The sequence below is a fragment of the Pleurodeles waltl genome, chromosome 3_1, assembly GCF_031143425.1.
Source record: "Pleurodeles waltl isolate 20211129_DDA chromosome 3_1, aPleWal1.hap1.20221129, whole genome shotgun sequence".
NCBI classification, from domain to species: Eukaryota; Metazoa; Chordata; class Amphibia; order Caudata; family Salamandridae; genus Pleurodeles; species Pleurodeles waltl.
The window spans coordinates 1,691,568,058-1,691,592,356 of record NC_090440.1 but is presented as its reverse complement, the minus strand read 5'-3'; the positions used below and the strand labels follow the sequence as shown (position 1 = coordinate 1,691,592,356).

The window sequence follows — 24,299 nt, the reverse complement described above, 5'->3', positions numbered from 1 at the left end:
AGCCACCCAAATACACTCCACCCCTATCCATCATATCCCAATCCAAATCATTCAGTCCAGTCCACCTTACTCCAATCCAGTCCACCCCAATCCAATCCATTGCACTCCATTCCATCCCACTCTAGTCCACCTCATCCAATCTACTCCACCTCACGCAATCCAATCCAACCCAATCAATCCAATTCACCCCACTCCAATCCACCCCACCCCAAAGCACTCCAGTCCTCTCTACCCCAATCCACCAGAATCAAACCCACCCCACCTCATTTCAATCCATCCCCACCCCATTTTAGTCCAACCCACCTCACTCAATCCAGTGCACTACAGTCCACCCCACTCTACTTCAATTCAGTCCCCAGACTATCTCAATCTACTCCACACTAGACCACTCTACTACCCCTACTCCATGCCAACAAATCCACTGTACAACACTACTCCCCTACTCCACGCCACTAACTTTTAACCATGCTGGACTGGTGTACAACATGGCAAAAACACACTGCCAAGTCAATAGCTCTTGTGTAGGCGAGACATATTGGCTTTGCCAATGCTTGTTGTTTTTTTCCTATATCATCCAAATGGTCTTCTTGTTTATGTGAAGACTCCTAGATCTTTCTCTGCGTTGAGGAAAAATGGTCCACACGACCAGTGGCTGTGCATGTATGATGATTACAAAAGACGTTAAAAATGTAAGAACCCAGCTCCGTCAGTATGAATCGTGTCACTTTTTATATAGAGCCCTCTAGCCTTCGACTACTATTCTGGGCTACATAAAATAAAATGATACAACTAAAGCCCTATTATGGCAGTTATTGGGGGATCCTTGTGAAGCTTGGGTGTGAGCACGTGCTTTTTCCGTGATGTAATAAAGCGGGAATGCAATTTTTGTCGAATGCATGGATCACTTGTACCGGGCACGATCAAAACACCGCACATTAAAAACACTGCACCCAAGCCCTGCAAATGCCACTACACTGTGATAATCGCTCGATCCAGAAAAGTAAAGAGTTCGCTAAAGTAATAATAGCACAACGTCCCGCACCCAAATAATTACCATCTACGAGCAACGGGAATCACTGGTAAGTGAATTCCTCTCACCTTCAATGCTTGCCAGAGATAACCTCTTCCGGTACCGTAACGCTGGATGCCAGATCGTGCCGGAGCGCTAATGAAAGAACACCGGAAGAAGGTGCGTAGCTACATCCGGAAGTCTACGTTTTTGGCACACTAGTTGGTGGTGAAGAGAAAGAACCTGTGTTATCGTTCTAGTCTTTTAGATGCGGTGCGCAGGCGCATTAAGTGACGGGGCGGAGAAGTGGGAAACTGTCTATAGAGAGCTCTGTCTGAATGGAAGAGCAACTAGGCGGAGTCAAAAGTAGACAGGAAATGTGTCCGTTACTTTATTATGTCCGGCTCAGAAAATGTTACCGAAGGAGAAGCCTGAAGTGAACGGCGTAGGTGAGTGGAAACTTCACTGGGTGGGAGGGAATTCAGTATTCTTTCAGACCCCAAAAGTGAGAAAGTTTGTAATACTCATGTCATGTGGCATGACTATACGCAAAAATATCGCCAAAGAACATTGTTTTGTGTGCAGTGTAATTTGCTCTTATCTCTGGAGTTGGGTGAGAATCACTGCCTAATTGATACCTGGCAGTTTTTTCATACGGTCTTGTACTTTACATAGTTTCGTCTCTATATTTTTTGGAATCCCGTAGTTTAAAGCCAAGTACGTTTAGTCTTTTAGAAGCTCTACGCTGCATAACTGTATACAATCCCTGTCCTCGGATGTTCATGCTTTGAAACGCCGGCCCGCGTAGTAAGGGACCCTTTTGCGCCAGTAGTTTGTTACGAGGCCGAGGCATAGCCAGGGTCTCTCAAATAGCCGAGTCATGTTTAGCTAAAGTCACTTAGCTGAGGGCAGAAGGGGGTGATAGAGACAAACACAGGGATACAAATAATGGTATCTCTCCAGGGCGTTATCGCATTAAATACACACGTTTTTTAAACGTACCAAACAAGCATATATCTGTACTGTCTGCTAATTCTAAACGTGCATGGAAATGTATGTGTATTATAGCACAAACAACAACTTATACATTTTTTATATATTATGTGTGGTAATAATACAGCACCGCAGACCATAACTTGATGAATTCCAGTTATAATCAATATCCGCTATGACTTTCTCAGTGTCCTTTTTGTTGCATAGCAGGAATGATTGCTTGCTTACAAAAAATACCCCACAGGCAACTAAGCTAAATATTGAACATATAATAATGACTCAAGTCAAAAACATAATTTACAAATTGAATCCACCTTTATTTCATTCTGCATAATGTTAGATCGTTTTTTGTAATTTTGTCATATGTGATGCAGCTGTGTCGCAATATTTTATTAAGAAAAATATATATTTTATATCTATCGAACAAAACTAAAAAACACCACTTCATTCTCTACCACACAATCAATCATCCTCAAGCATATCACAATCACGTTGCACTCATTCCACAATCTATATACCTTTCATAGCAAGAAAATTATATAAAATAAAATCTTGTCAGAGTTTGCTATACAATGCAGCAGACCAGACAATTAGAATTAATTATACAGTTATAAATGTGATCTTATAATCATAAACTATTCAATCCTAACATTTGTCTCCATTAATTTTTATTTTTGTTTCCTAACTTTCATTAACATATGTTGGATAACATATGACAAAATTACAGAAAACTATGTAACATTATGCTAAATCAAATAAAAGTGGATTACGTTTGTATATTGATTTTTTGACTTGAGCCATTATTATAGGTTGAATATTTAACTTGGTTGCTTGTGGGATATTTTGTGTGTGCTTTCCCCGCCCCAGGAACCCATAATTAATTCAGGGAGACCCTACACACAATATATGATTGCTTTCTTATTCATGCATGCATGCTTTTTGTTTCTAAAGTAAATTCATGTGATGCCTCCAACTTTCACTACTTTGGTTTGAGAGGTTGATAACTTGAATTTGAGGTCTGTACACGAAAACATAAGTTGTAAGTCACGTAGGTAGATGGATACATAATGTCAATAACTAAGCTTGCCCCTCAACTATGACTGTAAAAGCAGGCTATGTTAGGGATGTTTAACATAACTCTTCCTTTGATGATCTCCCTTCTTTGCCTCTTCTAATTAATCCAGTACCCATTTTTATAGGGCTTGTTTCCTATTTTAGGAAGGGTATGGTTAGTTTGCAGCTCTGCTTGGTTGGCACTGTAGAAAACCAATATATGAGTGAGTTTTCCATGTCATTGGAGTTTGACATTGCTGGAGCAGGCAAATGTTCCTCCCCGTTTCGGGTTCAGAAACCGCGCTCAAGGGGTGAGATGCAACAACCTGTCTCACCCACACTAGAGGTCGATGGGATCTTTGTACTCGGCAAAGAGTGGGTAATCAGATTTATTCAACACAAATCAATAACGTGAGAAATCTAAACAATTTAAATATCATGACCAATTTGGCCACGGAAACAAGACACCAAACTGAATCAAGTTTCAAATCTTTATTACAACCACAGAGCCACTGTAATATAAATGGTACACAAAACTAAATTATAAATCTACATGAAAACCATAGGCTGACCAAAACGTCTGAATAGAATAAGCCTACTAAACATCAATACTATTAAACACTCCAAGAGAATAATACAAATTAACAGAACTATAATTTGCACAACAGAAACAGATTTCAAAGCGGTTGATGGTGACATTGGTCAAATTCAAACAACATTACTCAAATTTTGGGATGGGCCATTCATGCACCTTTCACTAATTTTGACTTAGATTGTGGGGATGTGCTAACATATGCGGGTAAAACAAAAGGAAAAGAAGACAGAAAATTATTTGGAAAATCATCTAACTAAGGTAACTCACCATAAAAATACACTGGTGTAAATCATCTAAGCTGAAAGGAAAGAAGAAGAACCACCTTACTGATTATATACCTCTCCTTATGGGACAGCCGGCAGGAAGGATTTGTCAGACCAGAGCGCTCACAGCGTCTCAGAATCAGTAGACCGCAACATCGGGGAGAGTGCTGAACATGAGTTACACATAGGGTAAGAGTAGTTGTTGAACATATTAGTACTGAACAGCATAGGTACTCGGACATTCAGAGTGGGTGAACATAAGAGGCATGAAGGAAACAGCTTTGAGGATGGTTGGAAGGGACCGACTTCAGCGGACTCTCTCTAAAGTTCAAAAGTCTCTCCCTAACTAGAAATGTCCATAGAGTTCTGATTGGTCAGACGTGTGGACCCATCTTGTGCAAATGGATCAATATCCAATGAAAATTATAGACGTCCATCAAGTTTGCAAACTATTCTGGATTTTCTCAGGGAAGGTGCAAAGTCATCTCTGTTAAAAAATTACATTTGTAGAGCAATTGAAACTTCATGATTCTTTCCCAGGATACATAGGGTGACTCTAACAGTTCTCATGTGAATTCAGTAATACTTCTTGTCGGTTTGACAGCTAGAACAAATACTGTTACATTTTATATTAGCAAACCCATGGTCTCTGTCTTTAATACAATATGATATTCTCTAACACATCAGCATCCTAGGAAATAATTCGGGTTAAAGGCAACATTATGAATTGGCACTTCTCACTATTGTAGCAAAAATGAACCTTCGGGCCTAGCCCAGCTAAGTAACCCTAAATGCACAATTCTAATTGCTAAGCACTTAAGCTCATTCATACTAATTAATTCTTTAACATAAACAAATTAATTTATTTGCAGACATTATTAATGCATAGCGTTAGACATAATTGAACCAGATATTTATTTATCTGCACACAAATCTACATTCATGCAATCCATATACATTAATATAAGTACGGTTAATTCAGATTTATTCAAAGCTCATGATATATATTTTTCTTTAATCACTACTATATCTCTAAAGATAATGTTTTTAACATTAATTAGTGCCAGTGATTCATTAAAATATAAATGTATAAAATCTGCCTTAGGAACCACTGGGTTCCTAAAAAGAGATTAGTAAGTCGAAGGCACACTTTTAAAAATAGTCACAGGAATGAAAGGAAAATATACCAAAATGATTCTCAACTGCAACGTACACAGCAAATATATGTGATTATATTACAGCATAATTGCAAAGCAAAGGATAAAGTAAAAATTCATCACCGTAGGGCCTTCCAAGCTCTTCATCTTTCTCATGCCAGCAAGAAGATGACCCCATTCAACTGCTAGAAAGTGATAATCACCCTCGCTGTACAAGTGTGTGTGTCAGGCATTTGACGTCTAATCCTGACAGAGGTCTTGGAAATTCCCCCGTTACTGAGCAGGGCCACCTCTTTTATAGCTAAAACAACCATGGAAAGAGCCTTCTAAAAGGCACTCCCCTCTCAGGTGGAAATATTCAAACATGCTGGCTACTGTAGGTCAGAGTTGGAAGAAAAATGTTGAAAATTGGCCCGCCTTTCAAGGCTCTCCTTTCAAGGACGAGCAGTTCCCTACACTGAAGAAAACAAAAAATATGTGCCCTCTTATCATGAACTGTTTATGTTCGGTGAGGAAGAAATACGAAGAAACAAGCTTAGTTTACCATTTGGAACAACACAGCTCAACTGCAATGTCTAACGCCACAATAAAGGCAATTGGCAGCTAAACTGAATACAAAATGTAATCTGCAACTAGTGAACACTGAACAACTAATATGCAGAGTGGTGCAACACAAAGCCAGTGGTCAAACATACCTATTTTTAATACATTTCCACCCTCTGACCAATTACTTTGTGTACTTTTTTCTCATTGAAAAAAAAAGAAAACATCATAAGCAAATCAGGTTTGCGTTGTATACAGCAAGATAATGCAATAATAAAAGCAATCACTATGAAGCAATGGAAGAGGATTAACGTAGTGATCTTATAAACTTTTAAATCGGACACACCTACAATGAAAAGACTGAAACATTTATTCTGATTGGGATAATAACTGATTGAATAGTGTAGCTAGGATAGCAAATTGGTGTAGAATTAGATGGAAAGATCATGCGTTCTAATCATGTAAAGGTACACGGTCCACCTGAAAGGTTTGCTGGAATGTAAGTGAAAGTCAGGTTTCCACATGAAAAACAGCCAGCCAACTGGCAATTTTGCTTAATGAGACTGGCAGCAGTCATCAGATGATAACAAGCCATGGGTTAGTTCCAGTGGAAGAATGTAATCAAACAAGTTGACAGAACATCCATGGTACTCTATACTGATCCTATGCAGAACTTGAATCAGTGAAGCACAATTTGTGCAAAATGGATCCATAGGTTTTGTACTTGAAAAGCAGCAGGAGCTTTGCACAAAGGTTATCAATCAGGTCCAGGTTGGGGGATGCGGTCCCTCCCCCGCCACCACACGCAAACGCCCGAAGGGAGACCACACAACACACTCTTGGTCAGAGGCAAGTTATAGTAGGATCTATAAAAGAAACAAGAATTACTTTTCTTGCAAATAACATTTGTCATCTGAAATGTGCTCTCCTTTTTCCTTTCCTTGTTTTATAATCAGCAGGGCATTATTGGGGCCCTTGGCTGTAATTTCTGCAGGTTCTGGAGGGCCATTTGGGGATTCAACCCACACCTTGGCACTGAGGTTTTTATCTGCTGAACTTCCCTCTCCTTGCACTGTCAGAAGGGCTGGGGCAGTCCTCTTCCTTACCAAACCTCCATACACTGCACTTATGACAAGTTGGGAAATTCTGCCTTTAATGTGAATAAATAAGTCAACTTCTCCACTATCAAACAGAATAACTTTGATTTCTCCTTGGTAATCTGCATCAGTCACTCCCCAAAAAACTTGAATACTTTTAAGGGCCAACCCAGATCTGGGAGCAATAAATCCCAAAGGCTCTGGGGGAGTCTGTATTCCAACACCTGTTTCACACACCACTATGTCTAGGGGTTTAGTACGTAAGGTTGTAAAGCATGTAAGTCAAGACCTGCAGATTCGGGTGTGGCTCTGTAAGGAGCTAACGTTCCACGTTTTAATTCCCAGTATGTGATAATATTGGTGGCCACATGTGATTGTATTTGAAAAGCTGGAGTTAACATTCGCATCAAAGGTGTTTCAGCATTTGTTAATGGTCTGTTGCTCAGAATCTGGAGGGCTTAATTTAAATGTTCTCGTCAGTTTTTCAAAGTTCCATCTGATAATTTTCACATTTTTGCTTTCAGTAAACCATTCATTCTCTCAATCAGTCCTGAGGCCTGTGGATAATAAGAAATAGGATATACCCACTCAATATTGTGCTGAGAACAGTAGTCCTGTACCAATTTGCCTTTGAAGTGTGACCCATTATCACTCTCTATCTGGAGTGGTACTCCATAGTATAACGTTAACAAGTCCAGAGTTCTGATAGTATTGTGCTGAGTAGCATGTTTGCAAGGGACAGCAATCAAGGATCCTGAATAAATGCCCACTACAGTACAGGCGTATTGACACCCGCGACTAATTGGTAGTGGTCCAATGTAATCAATTTGCCATATCTGTCCTGGTAACTTTTCTCTCCCCAATTGATCTTTGTTTGTGGGACAGATCTCTGTTGTGTGTGCTGACAAATAGGACATCACAAAATTATAGTTTTTATCAAATCTAGGGGAATGTGCAGCTCTCTAATCTCTGCCCACCTTTAAATGGCTTTTTCAGCCAGGTGTCAACATTTGTAGTGCGCCCACTTAGCCATCTCCTCCAAGTCAGAATTCTGGGTTGACACTTCTGCCTCTGAACTTATGTCTTTGACGTCTGCAAGGGAGTTGAACCAGTGTTCTAATGAGTCAATGGGACAATGAGCATCTATGACTTTACTCTGCTTTTAACCTTTCCTAAATTTCCTGCCACAAGTCTTTGCTCCACACCTCCTTTGAATTAATGAGCTAGTTATGTGCATGCCATGTGGAAAGCCAAACGGCTAATCCTTTGGCATTGGACCAAGAATCATCAGTGTAAAAATGACACGTTCCAGGCAGCTCTTGCTTTAGAACCTCACACACAGTGTACAACTCTGCATATTGGCTACTTTTTCCTTCTCCTGTGGTAGACAACGACTTTTCAGTAACTGGATTGTATGACGCTGCTTTCCAATGTCTTTTAGTACCCACGTATTTCAATGAATCATTAGTGAATCAAACATGCTTTCTATCCTCTGGGGACAAGAATTCAAATGGTGCACTCAATTTCACTGGTGACTCTTTTACCTGTGGTACTCCCTGTACCCTCTCCTCATCCTGTAAAGGGGCTTGTGATACCCGTTCATGTAGGGCTGCAGTGCCTGTCGGTCCTACTCAAGCCCTGTCTTGCATGTACCAGATCCAGTGGATGATTCTAGCCTCTTGTGCATGTCCTATACGGTGAGATTTAGGTGAGCTTATCACCCACTGCATGATTGATATTTCAGAATTCAGAATTACATTATAACTTAATGTTATTTGCTCAGTATTCACCAGAGCCCAACAACAAGTCAAAACCGGTTTTTCAAAAGGAGTATAGCGCTCCCCAAAGTCGAGTCGTTTTCTAGTCCAAAACCCCAGGGTCACCCCCTGTTTCTGCCACATACTCCAGTTTGCATATTGTCCCTGAACAGTTACATGTAACTCAATGTTTCCCTCTTGCACTGTATACAAGTCTGAGGCATTCTGAATTTATTTAATTTGCCAAATCAAAAGCACACAGCAGCTCTTTACTCCATTCAAACTCATGTTTTTTTCCTAGTTACTTTTCACCAAAGCATTAAGATTTTACTCAGATGAGGGTTATACTGGTTCCAAAAATCAAACAATTTCATGAAACTCTGTGTCTCTTGCTTAGTGGAAAGAGAAAGAAACTCCAAAATCTTTTGTTTTACCTGTAACAACATCTCTCCATGTTCTGGATTCCACTGAATTTCCAGAAACTGCACATTTTGCGACAGTACCTGTGTCTTGTCTGAATTAATTTTACACATCGTACTCTGTAAAAGTGGTCTGAATAAACCGGTAACATCGTCAACTTCTTGCTCAGTGTAATCTTTTAAAGAATGCATTTCAACTCCTGCCAAAAACTGTGGGCTGCTCTGCGCAAAGAGAACTACGCTCTGCTCATGAGGCTCACACTGGCCCCCACCTTTTTTAACCTCCTCATTACTGGAATGTTTAAAGTCAGATTCTCCTGTAACCGCTTGGTAGATTTCAGCTTTATCTTGCAATAATTTGTTCTGGCTAATTTGCTCACGTAAATTCTTATTTTCATATTCTAACTTTTTACATCTCTCATGCATTTTTCTGTAAGCAGACAAAAGTATCCAAACCCTCCTGTCAAGAACAAAAGGGACATCATTCCTTTCAAAAAGCACCTTTTCTAAATATGAAAACACTTTAGTTTTATCCAAGAAAATCTTAGAAAGTCCTGATAAACAAGAAAACATGTTTGTCACAATAAGGCAGTTCAATTTCACATGCATTTTCAAACATGGTTCGAGGTGCTTTCTTTTAATTCTCTAAATAAAAACATATTTACACTTTTAAATCATGCACCTCCAACCCCTTTTTTTAAACTGACGATCTACGCCAAAATGTTTTGCTTTCACTAATGACCGAGCTGACACAAATCCCTGGAATGCACTTCTTAGTTCAAAGAAGACATTTATTATTACTTCACCATGAGGTTCCTAAAGAGAGATTAGTAGGTAGCAGGTACACGTTTAAAAATAGTCACAGCAATGAAAGGAAAATATATCAAAATGATTCTAAACTGCAATGTACACAGCAAATATATGTGATTATATCATAGCCCCAAAGCAAAGGATAAAGTAAAAATTCATCACCGTAGGGCCTTGCCAAGCTCATCATCTTTCTCATGCCAGCAAGAAGATGACCCCATTCAACTGCGAGAAAGAGATATCCACCCTCACGGGACAAGTGTCAGGCATTTGACGTCCAATCCTGTCTGAGATCTTGGACATTCCCTAGATACTGAGCAGGGCCACCTCTTTTATAGCTTAAACAACCATGGAAAGGGCCTTCTAGAAGCCCCCCCCCCCCCCCTGCCACCCCCTCAGATGGAAATATTCAAACATGTTGGCTACTGTAGGTCAGAGTTGGAAGAAAAATGTTGAAAACTGCCCAGCCTTTCATGGTTCTCCTCCCAAGGCTGACCTGTTCTCTGCACTGATGAAAACAAAAAATATGACCTTTTTTATCATGAACTGTTCGTGTTCGGTGAGGAACAAATACAAAAAAATGAGCTTAGTATACCATGTGGAAAAACAACACAGCCCAACTGCAGCGTCTCAACTGCAGCGTCTCAACTGCAATGTCTAATTCCACGATAAAGCCAATAGGCAGCAAAACTGAATACAAAATGTAATCTGCAACTTGTGAAAACTGAACAACTAATATGCAAAGTGGTGCAACAGAAAGTCAGTGGTCAAACACATCTATATTTATTACAGCCCCCTCCCCCCCCCCCCTATAACAGTACTCTATAACAGTTTTTGGGGGAGCAGAAGGGGCAGTGCCCAAAGCATATGAGATCTATTTCAGGGTACTTTTTCTGCTGCTCATAATCCACACTAAATGCGAGACTTCTAAAAGAGCAAATACATAAAACAAAAATGGAAATTGACCAAACAAAACTCTACTCCCTTTAATTAGGGTGTTGTTAGCTCCTCACATTCCCTAGACCAATGCAGTTGTACCTGCTGCAGTAGTGAGAGCTGTGGCCCTGAGTAGCATGCTGTCTCCTCTGACTATTTCACCCCTTCTCCACCATGCTTTTCTATTGTTCCAATTTTTAAAGAAAAGTTGTCTTTTTCAGAAAAAAATGAGCTCCCACGTGTTGCTCGCCTCTTTGCAGCAATGTTGCCCTCAGCACTAATGCTAGCAAGGAAAATTAGCCCCCATGCCTCTTTTGTAAAGTACGTCGGTCAAAACTGTGATACAGTGGGACCCTCACACTCAAGGGACCCAGTGTCACTGCATCTGCTTCACTAATGAGAGCAGTAACTACCCTGCAGAGCAGGCGGTCTCTCTTCTCCTTTTTAAAACCTGGGCCTCCATCTTGTCCCATCCCCTGCTCTACTGTCTTTCTGAGGACTTAGCTAAGGTGCTTCCTTTGCTTTAGTTTTCCCCTCTATTCGGACCATTGACTCAAGACCCAAAGTGACGCTGGCACAGCAACTGTCCAATTGCAAGAAAGGATAGTAACTGGGGGTTAGTTGGCCTTTCACACCCCTCGAGCCCCAGTGCCACAGCACCTGCAGCATCAGGAGTACCTATATCTCTGCCCACTTCACTAGGCCTGAAGCCCAAAGCAGGCTGTCTGCTCCTTTGTTTTTCTTTCCACACACACATTTGTCAACTTGTTGCTTGGTGTCTGTTCCCTGCACATTAACTGTGACCTGGGTCATAATGCTAGCAGGGAAAGTGGCTCTCCACCACCCTTTTTGATATTAACACAGCCATAATTGGAGTGCAGTGGCCACACAAATCATTGCCCCACTGCCACTGCACTTCCTTCATCTTTCACTAATTAAAACAATGGCCATTAAAAAACAGGGAACAAGGTTTCCTGTAGAAAATAACAGCAGAAATAAGAAAAATTGAAAATGAGGTGAAAAAACAGCCATTTATTTCCACGTTTTATTCTGTAATTTTTTCCTGCGATGTCAGATTTTTTAAAGCAATGTACCGTTACGTCTGCTGGACTCTTCTGGTTGCGGGAATATATATAGCTTGTAGGTTCATCAAGAACCTTAGGTCCCCAGAGCCAATAAATGAGCTGCACCTTGCAGTAGGTTTTCATTCTATACCAGGTATACAGCAATTCATTTGCTGAAATATAAAGAGTGAAAAATAGGCATCAAGAAAACCTTTGTATTTCCAAAATGGGCACAAGATAAGGTGTTGAGAAGCAGTGGTTATTTGCACATCTCTGAATTCCGGGGTGCCCATACTAGCATGCGAATTACAGGGCATTTCTCAAATAGACATAGTTTTTACACACTGTCTTACATTTGGAAGGAAAAAATGTAGAGAAAGACAAGGGGCAATAACACTTGTTTTGCTATTCTAGGTTCCCCCAAGTCTCCCGATAAAAATGGTACCTCACTTGTGTGGGTAGGCCTAGCGCCCGTGACAGCAAATGTCCCAAAACACAACGTGGACACATCACATTTTCCCAAAGAAAACAGAGCTGTTTTTTGCAAAGTGCCAAGCTGTGGATTTTGGCCTCTAGCTCAGCCGGCACCTAGGGAAACCTACCAAACCTGTGCATTTTTTAAAACTAGACACCTAGGGGAATCCAAGATGGGGTGACTTGTGGGGCTCTCACCAGGTTCTGTTACCCAGAATCCTTTGCAAACCTCAAAATGTGGCTAAAAACCACTTTTCCCTCACATTTCGGTGACAGAAAGTTCTGGAATCTGAGAGGACCCACAATTTTCCTTCCAACCAGGGTTCCCCCAAGTGTCCCGATAAAAATGATACCTCACTTGTGTGGGTAGGCCTAGTGCCGAAGACAGGAAATGCCCCAAAACACAACGTGGACACACCACATTTTCCCAAAGAAAACAGAGGTGTTTTTTGCAAAGTGCCAACCTGTGAATTTTGGCCTCTAGCTCAGCTGGCACCTAGGGAAACCTACCAAACCTGTGAATTTTTTAAAACTAGAGACCTAGGGGAATCCAACATGGGGTGACTTTTTTGGCTCTCACCAGGTTCTGGGCCCATCACTTACATTTTGCCACTTGCCTAATACACCTATCACACTAGCTGATGGGAGTGTGTGGACTGACGTTTGGCTGACCCCGCCAGCCAGGCGCCACTCCACGCACACCGCCAGCCAGGCACCACTCCACGCACACCGCCAGCCAAGCGCCACTCCACACACGCACACCGCCAGCCAAGCGCCACTCCACACACGCACACCGCCAGCCAAGCGCCACTCCACACACGCACACCGCCAGCCAAGCGCCACTCCACACACGCACACCGCCAGCCAAGCGCCACTCCACACACGCACACCGCCAGCCAAGCGCCACTCCACACACGCACACCGCCAGCCAAGCGCCACTCCACACACGCACCCCGCCAGCCAAGCGCCACTCCACACACACACCTCCAGCCAAGCGCCACCCCACGCATACTGCCAGCCAAGCACCACCCCCACGCACACCATCACTTTTTTTTGTTCATAAACAACAAAGAAACCACTAACTAATTATAAAATAAGTACAAAACTACAAATACTTACCTAAAACATGCAACTATGCAAACCGCAGAACAACTACTGCCAAAACTGCAAGGATCCGCAGCAAAGGAAGCAAAAGCTTTGAATTAGAACAAAAAGAAGAAATCAACTGTTATAATTAAAAATACTTCGCCACTACCAAGAACTTAGAAATTGTCCCTGGTGCCTAAGTGGCTTCTGGAGATATGCCCCCCAAAAATAGGCCGATCTGCCCCCAAGGGGAGCAGAAATGGCCATCAGTAATGTGCTCCCCTTTGGGGGGTGACCCTTGCCAAAGGGGCCCCCACCCCCCCACACACACACAAGATCCCTGGTACCTAAGTGGATTCTGCCCCCGCCTAAAAAAAAAAAATAGGCCAATTGGCCAACAGCTCTGTGCCCCTTGTCAAAGGGGGTGCCCCCAGCACACAAAGAAATCAAAGGAAAACAAAAAAACAAAATCTAACGTCTCAGTGGCTTCTGCCCCCCATGGGGGCAGATGGGCCCAACAAAAATAGGCTGATCTTCCCCACAAGGGGTGCAGAAATGGCCATCAGTAACGTTCCCCCTTTGGGTGGGGGGGGCTACCTTTGCCAAAGGTGCCACCCCCTCCCCCCACCCTCAAAACACACACACACACACACAGGATCCCTGGTGCCTAAGTGGATTCTGCATCCCTTGGGGGCAGATGAGCATAAAACAAATAGGCCGATCTGGCCCCAAGGGGGACAGAAATTGCCTACAGCTGTGTGCCCCCTTTAGGGGGTGACCCTTGCGATACGGGGCACCCCCAGCACAAAAAAGGGGGAACAAAAAAGAAATAGGCCCATCTGCCCCCAAGGGGGGCAAAAATCGCCAACACTAATTTCAACCCTTGCCCAGGGGGTGCCCCCAAGACACAAAACACACACACAATCCCTGGGGCCTAGTGGGTTTTGAACCCCCCCCCCCCCCCATCGGGATTGGCCAAAAAACATGGCAGATCTAGTCCTGGGGGGGGTGGGCAGAAACATATTAGAAAAAATGTTTTTGCCCCCGGGGCAGCGATCCTTTCCTAAGGGGTCACTGCCCAAAAACATCATGAAAATAAAATCCCTGGTTCCTAGTGGGGGAAAGGGAAACTCTTTTCTTTCCCCCTGTGTCTTACTTCGCCCTCCCCCCTCCCCCAAACCCCCAAAAAGAGAAGGACTCACCAAAAACGGGTCCTTTCTCTGGGCACGCTGGAAGCAAATGGCTTCCAGCACGTCCTCAGCAGCTTCTGATGACGTTGGTGCGCTGTGAGCGAGCTGATGTCATCAGATTGCCGAGTGGGGGGAGATTGGGGGTTGAAGGGGAAGCGATTCCACTTCCATCCCGACTGGGTGGTGTGGGCTGGGTGCATGACAAGCTTGTCTCGTACCTGGCACACGGGAACCGTGTGCCTGGACGGGACCAGCTCGCCCCAGGCACCCTGGGGGTTAACCATGCCTATCACTTTCACTAGTTCGTGGGCTTGCCTTTCAAAAATACTTTTTTATCATTGGGAAATGCATTACGCTTGTCCCTCTTTGGGACTGTTTTGTTACTGCCTTGCAGACTGCCCCTGTTACATGGATAATTGCACAATTGCTGATATGTTTGTTGCAAGCAAACTTCCTTTTCTTTTTGTGTCTCTCCTTCGCGCTCATGCTCCTGGCGACCATGGCACTTGGAGTCGACTCGCTTATGTCAATTGTTTTAGTTTTTAAATCAAGTAGCAAGAAAAGTCCAGTTAGGAACTTACAACGCTAATAGCACTAACTCGAGCAAACGCGAGACCCATTGCATTGCAAATGGTTGATTAATTTTCCAGAAACATTTTTTATACTTTGTTAAGAAAACCACCCTGAATGGTTAATGGAGTCATCAAGGTGCCTCTGGATAAATGTGAAATGGGAGTGGGGGGGCAGTCTAAAATGATGCTGATGGAGGAACAGAAAGCTAAGGAACAAACTGACTTTCTCTAAGGATATCAGCTGCCTGAATGAAGTAAATGTGTGCAATGGATCGATCACCAGATGTAAAGCTGCTTGGGTTCGAGTACAGGCTTCAATTTATGGATTCACTTGATGCTTCATAGTGACAAAGATGTAGTCTTTTTGAGTGGTAACGTAAGATTGAGTTTTGGAAAGTGACATTTTAATGGACTTACAAAAATGTTTGCACTAGTTACAATCTAATTATATATTACTAAAATGTATTCTTTAAAAGTACTAGTTTTATCTTAAACAATGAATCATTTTGTGGCAGCTCATCCTATACTGTGTGCAATACAATTTTTAAATTACGATTTACCTATTCAGAGTGCATTCTGGTTCAGACGTCCTTAATAGCACTGTAAATATTCAAGTCACTATTTCCCTGTTCGCCGACCGGAATTCAATTCCGTCTCACAGACCGACATCTGCATTGATTACATTAACCAACTGAGGTTTCATAATGTAAAAGAAAACATTCCTAACAATTTGTTTAATTTGCTCTTATAATTTAAAAGTTAGCTAAATGCGAAAAAACAAGAACATTTTTCTAGAATGATTTTGTTCTTTTAGCCGCGTCTTAGACCGTCCCACCACAGCACTCAGGATCTTAGCCTTGCTTTTTTGATCACTTCAACTGCTGGATGTAAATGTAGATAGTGTAGTTGCCCTGCTATTTTTGTCATAATACGTTTTTCTCAGTTTCTCTTTTTTTTTTGTTTTTTTTTTTTGCTTGCGAGGCCCTTTGATTGATTTATTTAAGCTGAACCATACGTTTTTTTTTTTGGTTTTCTTGGTCCCTTTTGTTCATATTCACTTATCCTAATCGGTGATGTTTCTGAATCAGTTTAAAAAAACAAAACAACAAAAAAAAAAAATTAAACAGCCTCATCCATACCTTCTATTCATGTTATGTTTTTATTGTAAATCTTTTTATTCAGATTTAAACCTCAGTTTTCTAGAAGTTTAGCGAATATTCAATAAAGGCAAGCAGAAAAAAACAAGATGTGCAGTTCCACTGTACCAACATTTGTTAGCTAGTCAAAAAGTTTAATAGAATGCTGAGATTTTGATGTAACAAATTTAATCTAATATTGATCACTACTTTTGGAGGGACAGGAAAGTGTGGAACTGTGCTTAAAATATGAACAGAACTCTTCTGGTACACAGGAAAGTGTGGAACTGTGCTTAAAATATGAACAGAACTCTTCTGGTACTTTAAAGCAATAGTCCCCATTGCAGTAGCAGGCTTGTATGTAGATAGCTCAGCCAGTAGAAGGTTTTGAGATTCTTAACTCAAGTGATTTTATTAAAAATATTTTAAACAGCTAGCCATGAGACAAAGGTTTTATGAAGAGCTGGTCGTAGAGTGATTTCTTGGGGGTTATTCTGGATGACTGTCGTGAGTAGAAGCCTACTTTCCTTTAGGTGCAAACAAAACGGGACAAACATCAGTTAGAGAATGGAAAGCAATAGTTTGGGCACAGTATATCTGTCCCCACACTATCCGTTAGGGTTATTCTTTCCCTTTTCTGCAGAGTTCCCTCTAATGCTTTTTCTCTTCTCTCTTCACAGGGGTTCTGTTTTGTATGTATTATCCAAGGTACACGCCACAAAGAAAAAGATGTTCGGGGGTTTAGCCCTCTATAAAATGGGATGTTTAGAGGTATCCTTTGTGTTTTGTGCCTATTATTTTCCTTTCCTGACGTTCAGCCCAGGGATTGACGACATAATCTGATCTTGTAAATGAGAAGGAGATGACAATGACTGTAGGTAAACGCCATTATAGATGCCTCCAAAAGCCTTTGAAGATCGGGCAAATGTGAAACAGGGAAATAAGAGCAAAAACCAGCATTGGTTTGGAGGTGGCCTCCTCAGGGTTTGTATCAGTGCTGTTGTACAGGGAGTGCAGAATTATTAGGCAAGTTGTATTTTTGAGGATTAATTTTATTATTGAACAACAACCATGTTCTCAATGAACCCAAAAAACTCATTAATATCAAAGCTGAATATTTTTGGAAGTAGTTTTTAGTTTGTTTTTAGTTTTAGCTATGTTAGGGGGATATCTGTGTGTGCAGGTAACTATTACTGTGCATAATTATTAGGCAACTTAACAAAAAAAAAATATATACCCATTTCAATTATTTATTATTACCAGTGAAACCAATATAACATCTCAACATTCACAAATATACATTTCTGACATTCAAAAACAAAACAAAAACAAATCAGTGACCAATATAGCCACTTTTCTTTGCAAGGACACTCAAAAGCCTGCCATCCATGGATGCTGTCAGTGTTTTGATCTGTTCACCATCAACATTGCGTGCAGCAGCAACCACAGCCTCCCAGACACTGTTCAGAGAGGTGTACTGTTTTCCCTCCTTGTAAATCTCACATTTGATGATGGACCACAGGTTCTCAATGGGGTTCAGATCAGGTGAACAAGGAGGCCATGTCATTAGATTTTCTTCTTTTATACCCTTTCTTGCCAGCCACGCTGTGGAGTACTTGGACGCGTGTGATGGAGCATTGTCCTGCATGAAAATCATGTTTTTCTTGAAGGATGCAGACTTCTTCCTGTACCACTGCTTGAAGAAGGTGTCTTCCAGGAACTGGCAGTAGGACTGGGAGTTGAGCTTGACTCCATCCTCAACCCGAAAAGGCCCCACAAGCTCATCTTTGATGATACCAGCCCAAACCAGTACTCCACCTCCACCTTGCTGGCGTCTGAGTCGGACTGGAGCTCTCTGCCCTTTACCAATCCAGCCACGGGCCCATCCATCTGGCCCATCAAGACTCACTCTCATTTCATCAGTCCATAAAACCTTAGAAAAATCAGTCTTGAGATATTTCTTGGCCCAGTCTTGACGTTTCAGCTCGTGTGTCTTGTTCAGTGGTGGTCGTCTTTCAGCCTTTCTTACCTTGGCCATGTCTCTGAGTATTGCACACCTTGTGCTTTTGGGCACTCCAGTGATGTTGCAGCTCTGAAATATGGCCAAACTGGTGGCAAGTGGCATTGTGGCAGCTGCACGCTTGACTTTTCTCAGTTCATGGGCAGTTATTTTGCGCCTTGGTTTTTCCACACGCTTCTTGCGACCCTGTTGACTATTTTGAATGAAACGCTTGATTGTTCGATGATCACGCTTCAGAAGCTTTGCAATTTTAAGAGTGCTGCATCCCTCTGCAAGATATCTCACTATTTTTGACTTATCTGAGCCTGTCAAGTCCTTCTTTTGACCCATTTTGCCAAAGGAAAGGAAGTTGCCTAATAATTATGCACACCTGATATAGGGTGTTGATGTCATTAGACCACACCCCTTCTCATTACAGAGATGCACATCACCTAATATGCTTAATTGGTAGTAGGCTTTCGAGCCTATACAGCTTGGAGTAAGACAACATGCATAAAGAGGATGATGTGGTCAAAATACTAATTTGCCTAATAATTCTGCACTCCCTGTATAACCAAACCACAGGGGCTTGATCAGCAACAATGGGAGAATGACATATAGCTAATATTATTGAAGTGTTACAATAACCCATTTCCACCGCCGGTCTCCCATTTCTTTCCATGGCAATTTTATAAATCAACCTGCAGCCTAATTACCCTTTCTTAACTTTTATCTTTAGCTGATTTCATGATACAGGATGGTTCATTGTTGGGAGCATACAGTCATAATTGGTCACATTGTCTGCTGCCACCTACAGGTGGAGGAATTCCTACAACAGAGTGAGCAAATTAAGCCTCTGCCTACGTGAAGAAATTAATTGTGACTCCGGACCTCTTTAAATATTAGGGTTGTATTCAGGTACCACACCTGTGCGGTGTGACAAACTAGGCAGTAAAGAACCCTCCCTTTGGACGTAAGGAAATGGTATTTGAAACTTTGGAGTTGATATATCCTAGTAAAGAATTTAGTTCCGTTCCTTCTGTTTTTGTGCTGGGACAGGATTAATTGGCCAGTTGTCATTATCTAGTCCCTTCCACCTTACCTCTTGGCTTCCTTCTACCATACTGATAGTTACATTTAAGTTGTGTAATACCTCATTTAGCATTGTACATAAAACCAAGAGACACAATGTGCTGTAACTCTGTTACCATGAGCACTTCCGTAGTGTCTCATTCAGGGACTAGCCATCGGTCCTTGGGTGCTTTGCAACATACTTCAGAATGATAAGTGATTTTTTTTTTTTTTAAGTTTTTGCTCCTGACATTGCTCGTTCTGCTTTTCCTGCAACCCTGCCCAGATTATTCTTTGTCCTTTACTTTGTCTCTGCCCCAGGCTCCTTCTCACAGTTCCTCAGTATACAGCTTTCAGTGAAATGTGGATCTTTTATACCATCTTCATGTATACACCATAGCATACCATACTCAGTACTTCATGAGACCGTTACTACTTGAGATATTTTCTGCCCTTAACTGGTCAAGATTTTGTCTGTGTACAAAATCGTCCATACACCACAACGTGACACACACTACCTCAGTAAAAGATATTCAATTTGTTATAACAAATTCTGTTTAAAGTTTATGTTTAGTAGACTTGCATCTATAGCAGTGGTTCTTAACCTGTGATCCGCAACACCTGGTTGGGGTAGAGGAGGGGGGGGGGGGGTCTGTGACTGTTTGGAAAATTGAATATTATTAGCGGATTAATAAAGAATGTTTAGACATTAAAAAAAACATTGAAAATTTGAAAAAATTAAAACACCCTGTAAATGTGAAGGAATTTCAGACTGAAAGCTATAAATTAAGTTGGTATTCTTAGCTTGATTCATGGGAGAACCACAGTACAGCAAGCAGAATCTAGTAGGAAAATTGGTGACCTCAACTGAAGTACTTGTACGCATAGGGAAAAAAAGGGTATGCATTAGGAGCAAAAAAGACAGTGATTTGCTAATGTCTTGCATATCGCTTCATGTTTTAGCACTAAAACCACATTTTCAAATCCTCCAACTTTCCCATTAAAATTATTTTGTGTTTGTGAATTAAATAAAATATTTCACAACTAATAGATTTGTTTGATGCATTTATGTTCTTGTATTTTGGTTTATACAGCTCAAATCTTAAAAGTTGCCTAGGCAGGGTTACCTTGTTTACAGTAGAGTAGAGTAGGTCTGCAGAAGTCAAAAGGTTAAGAACCGCCGGTCTTCAGACTGCTTCTAGATAAAGAGAGCTAGAACTCTACATTACCTTGATGCTCTTGTGGTGCTATTAGATATGTTTCTGGCTTGCACTCATCTTTTGAACCTTGATTAAATAAAAATCAGGTAAGTTACCTGTGTGTGTATATGTGTGTAGTACAGCCGCTTTTGGCCAGTTTCTCAATGGTTTAATTCTTTGTTTCATGTTTTTGCCTGTAGTTGTAGCGTTGGTACCTGCTGTTTCTACGTCACTCAAATCATCGAATAGAGACTTGGCCTTACATGAGCACCTTTACCATTCACCCATGGCATTGCCCCCCCACCCCCCTCCTCCATTATCACAGTTTTTTCTGATGCCCACCTTCTTCCCAAATCCAATCTGGTTAGTGATTTTGATACTGGTAAGACTGTGTTGCAGCTCGAGTTGTCATGAAGAGCCAGAAGGGCGACCTGGTCTTCAGTATAGTGTCTGTGCTCACATGAGGAGAGTCAGACGGGAGTTAACCTAGTGTCTTGTTTCCACTGATAACAGATCTGAGGTGCTCAACCAGCCCTTCTTTCCCTCATCTGTTCCTACGTCTCACGATTACTGCAGGTGGCGGGAACGGCATTAATTGCTTAGACATATGAATTCACCACACACATCACACTGTGGATATGCTATAGTGACTATCTCTTTGTGATTTGGGTTGAAGATTGTTGACTAGCTGAGAGTTTCATAGAAGAAATTCAAAACATGCACTGGCAAAGCCTATGAGTCTTGCCTATGATTGACCTATTGGCTTTGCCAGAATTGTATAACGATGTTGTACACCAACTTGGCTACTTCTCACCATGACTAAAAGTTAGTGGGGTAAATGAGAATGGAGTGTTGTAAGGTTGAGTAGAGTTAAGTGTTATGGAGTGGTATAGAGATGAGTGGAGTGTTGTGGAGGGAGTAGAGCATCATAGAATGGAACGGTGTAGAGTGTCGTGGAGTGGTGAAGAGGGTGTTGCATAGAGTGGAATAGAGTACTGTAGAGTGGCGTAGAGCAGAGTAGATTGTCATACTCGAGTGGAGTAGAGTGGAATGGCATAGTGAATTATAGAGTGAAGTAAAGTGGCATAGAGGGAGTTACTTAAAGCATCGTACAGTGGAGTAGTATTGTAGAGGCAGAGAGCGTCAGAGTGGAGTAGAATTTAATTTTAATGGAGAGTCATAGAGTGGCGTAAAGAACAGAGGGGAACAGTAAATTGGTGCATTGATTTTGAGTAAAGTGGCATAGAGTGCATTGGCGTAGAGTGCAGTGAAGCAGAGTAGAGTGGTTCAGAGTAGATTGCAGTGTCATAGAGTGCAATGGTATTGAGTAGATTGTTTCAGAGTGTAGTGCAGTGATACTCAATGTACGGCCTGGGGGCCACATGTGGCCCTTTTGACCTTTACATGCGGCCCCCAGTGCAGCAGTAGCACTAGGCTGCTGTTTACTGGATTTAACAGGGGGCACTTTATTTAAACATGATAGAAGATAAGGAAAGAAAATAAGGAATTTGCCCTGCACCTCTTTAACTGCAGGAACACTTTCATTCTTTAAGAAATCTTGCAGCTAATGTCTATATAACTATGTGTTCTTAAAAATTCAAAAAGTGTATTTCATTTACACACATAACCATTTAATCTAACTGTGCATGGAGAAGTATTTTTTTCAAACAAAGGTTTCAAACAAATTCAGAAACTTTCATTCTACCCCCAAAATTAATTCTTACCCCCACCTTCATAACAATGCCAATAGTGAACTAAAACAAGTCAGTTGTTATCTGCACTCTTTGATTGGCCTGATTTGCTATTATACATGAACAGCTTTATAGTTTATTAAATCAAACACAGGAGAATGGTTTGCACAGCGCACAATCCAAAGTCATGCATTGCGAGGTCATCCTACATACAATAATGAAGAAAAAGAAGGGAACGTGAAATAAAACAATTGCCTAGGATCTCACAGTTTGGTAAAGTTGGGAAGCTGGGATTAATGCCAGGTTTTCTAGTTTCACATTGTGCGATTTAGTCACTAGATCTATATGCTTTGCTACCCCCTATCGCCACCATAATGTTACAAACCCTCCCCACCCAGAGCCCCCTCCTCCCTTTGATCGGCATGCTGCTAGCATCAATGCAGCCCTCGGTCGCACCACAGACCAAACTTTGTGGCCCCTGGGAAAATATTTGCGTGTACCCATGGTGTAGTGGCATAGACTGGAGCGTTGCAGTGGCTAGGAGTGCAGTGCTGCAGAATAGACTATAGTGGCATGGAATGATGCAGATTGTAGTGACGTGGAGTGTAGCGGTGTACATTGGTTCAGAGCACAGTGAGGTGGCGCAGAGTACAGTACTGCATAGTAGAATAGAGTGGTGTAGAGTTCAGTGCCGTAGACTTTAATGGTGTAGAGTGGTGTAGCTTGCAGTGGTGCAGAGTAGAGTGGCATTGAGTTCAGTGGCAGGGAGTGCAATCTTGATGAATGGCGTGTCGTAGAGTGGTGCAGAGAACAGTGCCCAAGAGAACATTGGTGCACAGTAGAATAGAGTTGTGTAGAGTCTTGTAGAGCGTAGTGTGCAGTGGCGCAGAGTAGTTGGTTTAGAGTGCAGTGACATAGAGTGCATTGGTTTTGAGTGGAGTGGCGTAGAGTAGATTGTTTCAGAGTGGAAAGGAGCAGGGTAGAGCGGAGTAGTGCAGAATAGAGTGAACTGGCATAAATTGAAGTGGTGCACAGTAGAGTGGAGTTGTGCAGGCATGAGTACAGTGCTGCAGAGTGGAGTGGTGTAGAATGTAGTGGCGAAGAGTGAAGTGATGTATAGTAGATTGTGGTAGAGTTCACTTGCATAGAGTTAAGTGGAGTAGAGTGGCGTAGTCCAATGGCGCAGAATAGAGTGGAGTGGTGCAGGGTAGAATGCAGGGATGACGAGCACAGTGGTGCATAGTAGAGTGCAGTAGCATTGAGTGAAGTGGTGCAGAGTAGAGTGCCATAAAGTTCAGTGGTGGAGAGTGCAGTGTTGCAGAGTAGAGTGTTATAGAGTGCAGTGATTAGAGTAGCAGAGTGCAGTGGCATAAAGTGGTGCAGAGTAAAGTGACAGTGCAGTGATGTAGAGTGCAGCGGGGCAAAGTAGTGTTGCAAGGTAGAATATAGTGACATACAGTGTGGTGGTGCAGAGTAGTTTGGCGTAGAGTGCATTGGTTTTGAATGAAGTGGCATAGAGTAGATTGTTTCCGAGTAGAGTGCAGTGGCATTCAATGGATTGGCGTAAAGTGCAGTGGTCTAGAGTGCAGCAATGCAGAGTAGGGTGACATTGATTGTAGTGGCGTACAGTGCATCGGCGTGGAGTGCAGTAGAGTAGATTGGTGCAGAGTCTGGTGGAATTCAGTGACAGACAATGCAGTGTTGAAGAGTAGAGTCGCAGTGGTTTTGAGTAGTGCGCAGTGGTACAGGGTAGAGCGCAGTGTTGCAGATTAGACTCATAGTGCAGTGGCGTATTATAGAGTGCATTGGCATGGACTGCAGTGGCATAGACTGGTTCAGAGAAGAGTGACATAGAGAGAACAGTTGTGCAGAAAAGAATGGCATCTAGTGCAGTGACGTGTTGCAGATTAGAGTGCAGTGGTGCTGAGTGCAGTGACAGACTAGATTGTTGTAGAGTGGTGCACAGTGATGTGGAATGGATTGGCATAGAGTGCACTGGTGTGAAGTAGAGTGGAGTGGAATGTCATAGTGTGTAGTGGTGCAGAGTAGACTGCAGTGATGTGGAGTGGGGTAATGTGAAGTATGCATGGGTTGGTAGCATACTGCCATTACAGACAACACATCTTCAAATGAAATGACCAATACATTTGCACAGACATACAATTTTACTGATAAATATCTACAGCAG

At 42.0% G+C, this 24,299-nt stretch overlaps 2 protein-coding genes across 4 annotated transcripts in view; one reads left to right on the top strand and one right to left on the bottom strand.

Annotated features, from left to right (window-relative positions):
• YBEY (ybeY metalloendoribonuclease) overlaps positions 1-1,210 on the bottom strand; it is a 71,612-nt gene extending 70,402 nt beyond the window's left edge. For 2 of the 3 annotated variants that reach the window (XM_069225491.1, XM_069225493.1), the window contains exon 1: positions 1,099-1,210. The gene's annotated coding sequence lies outside the window, so the exon portion shown is untranslated. Of the gene's footprint in view, positions 1-1,054 lie in introns of all 3 variants that reach the window. The other variant, XM_069225492.1, reaches the window with a different exon arrangement.
• Positions 1,211-1,355: 145 nt separating this feature from the next.
• The window catches only part of MCM3AP (minichromosome maintenance complex component 3 associated protein), a 619,735-nt gene continuing 596,791 nt past the window's right edge, over positions 1,356-24,299 (top strand). Inside the window, exon 1 of the mRNA XM_069225490.1 lies at positions 1,356-1,458. The gene's annotated coding sequence lies outside the window, so the exon portion shown is untranslated. The remainder of the gene's footprint in view (positions 1,459-24,299) is intronic.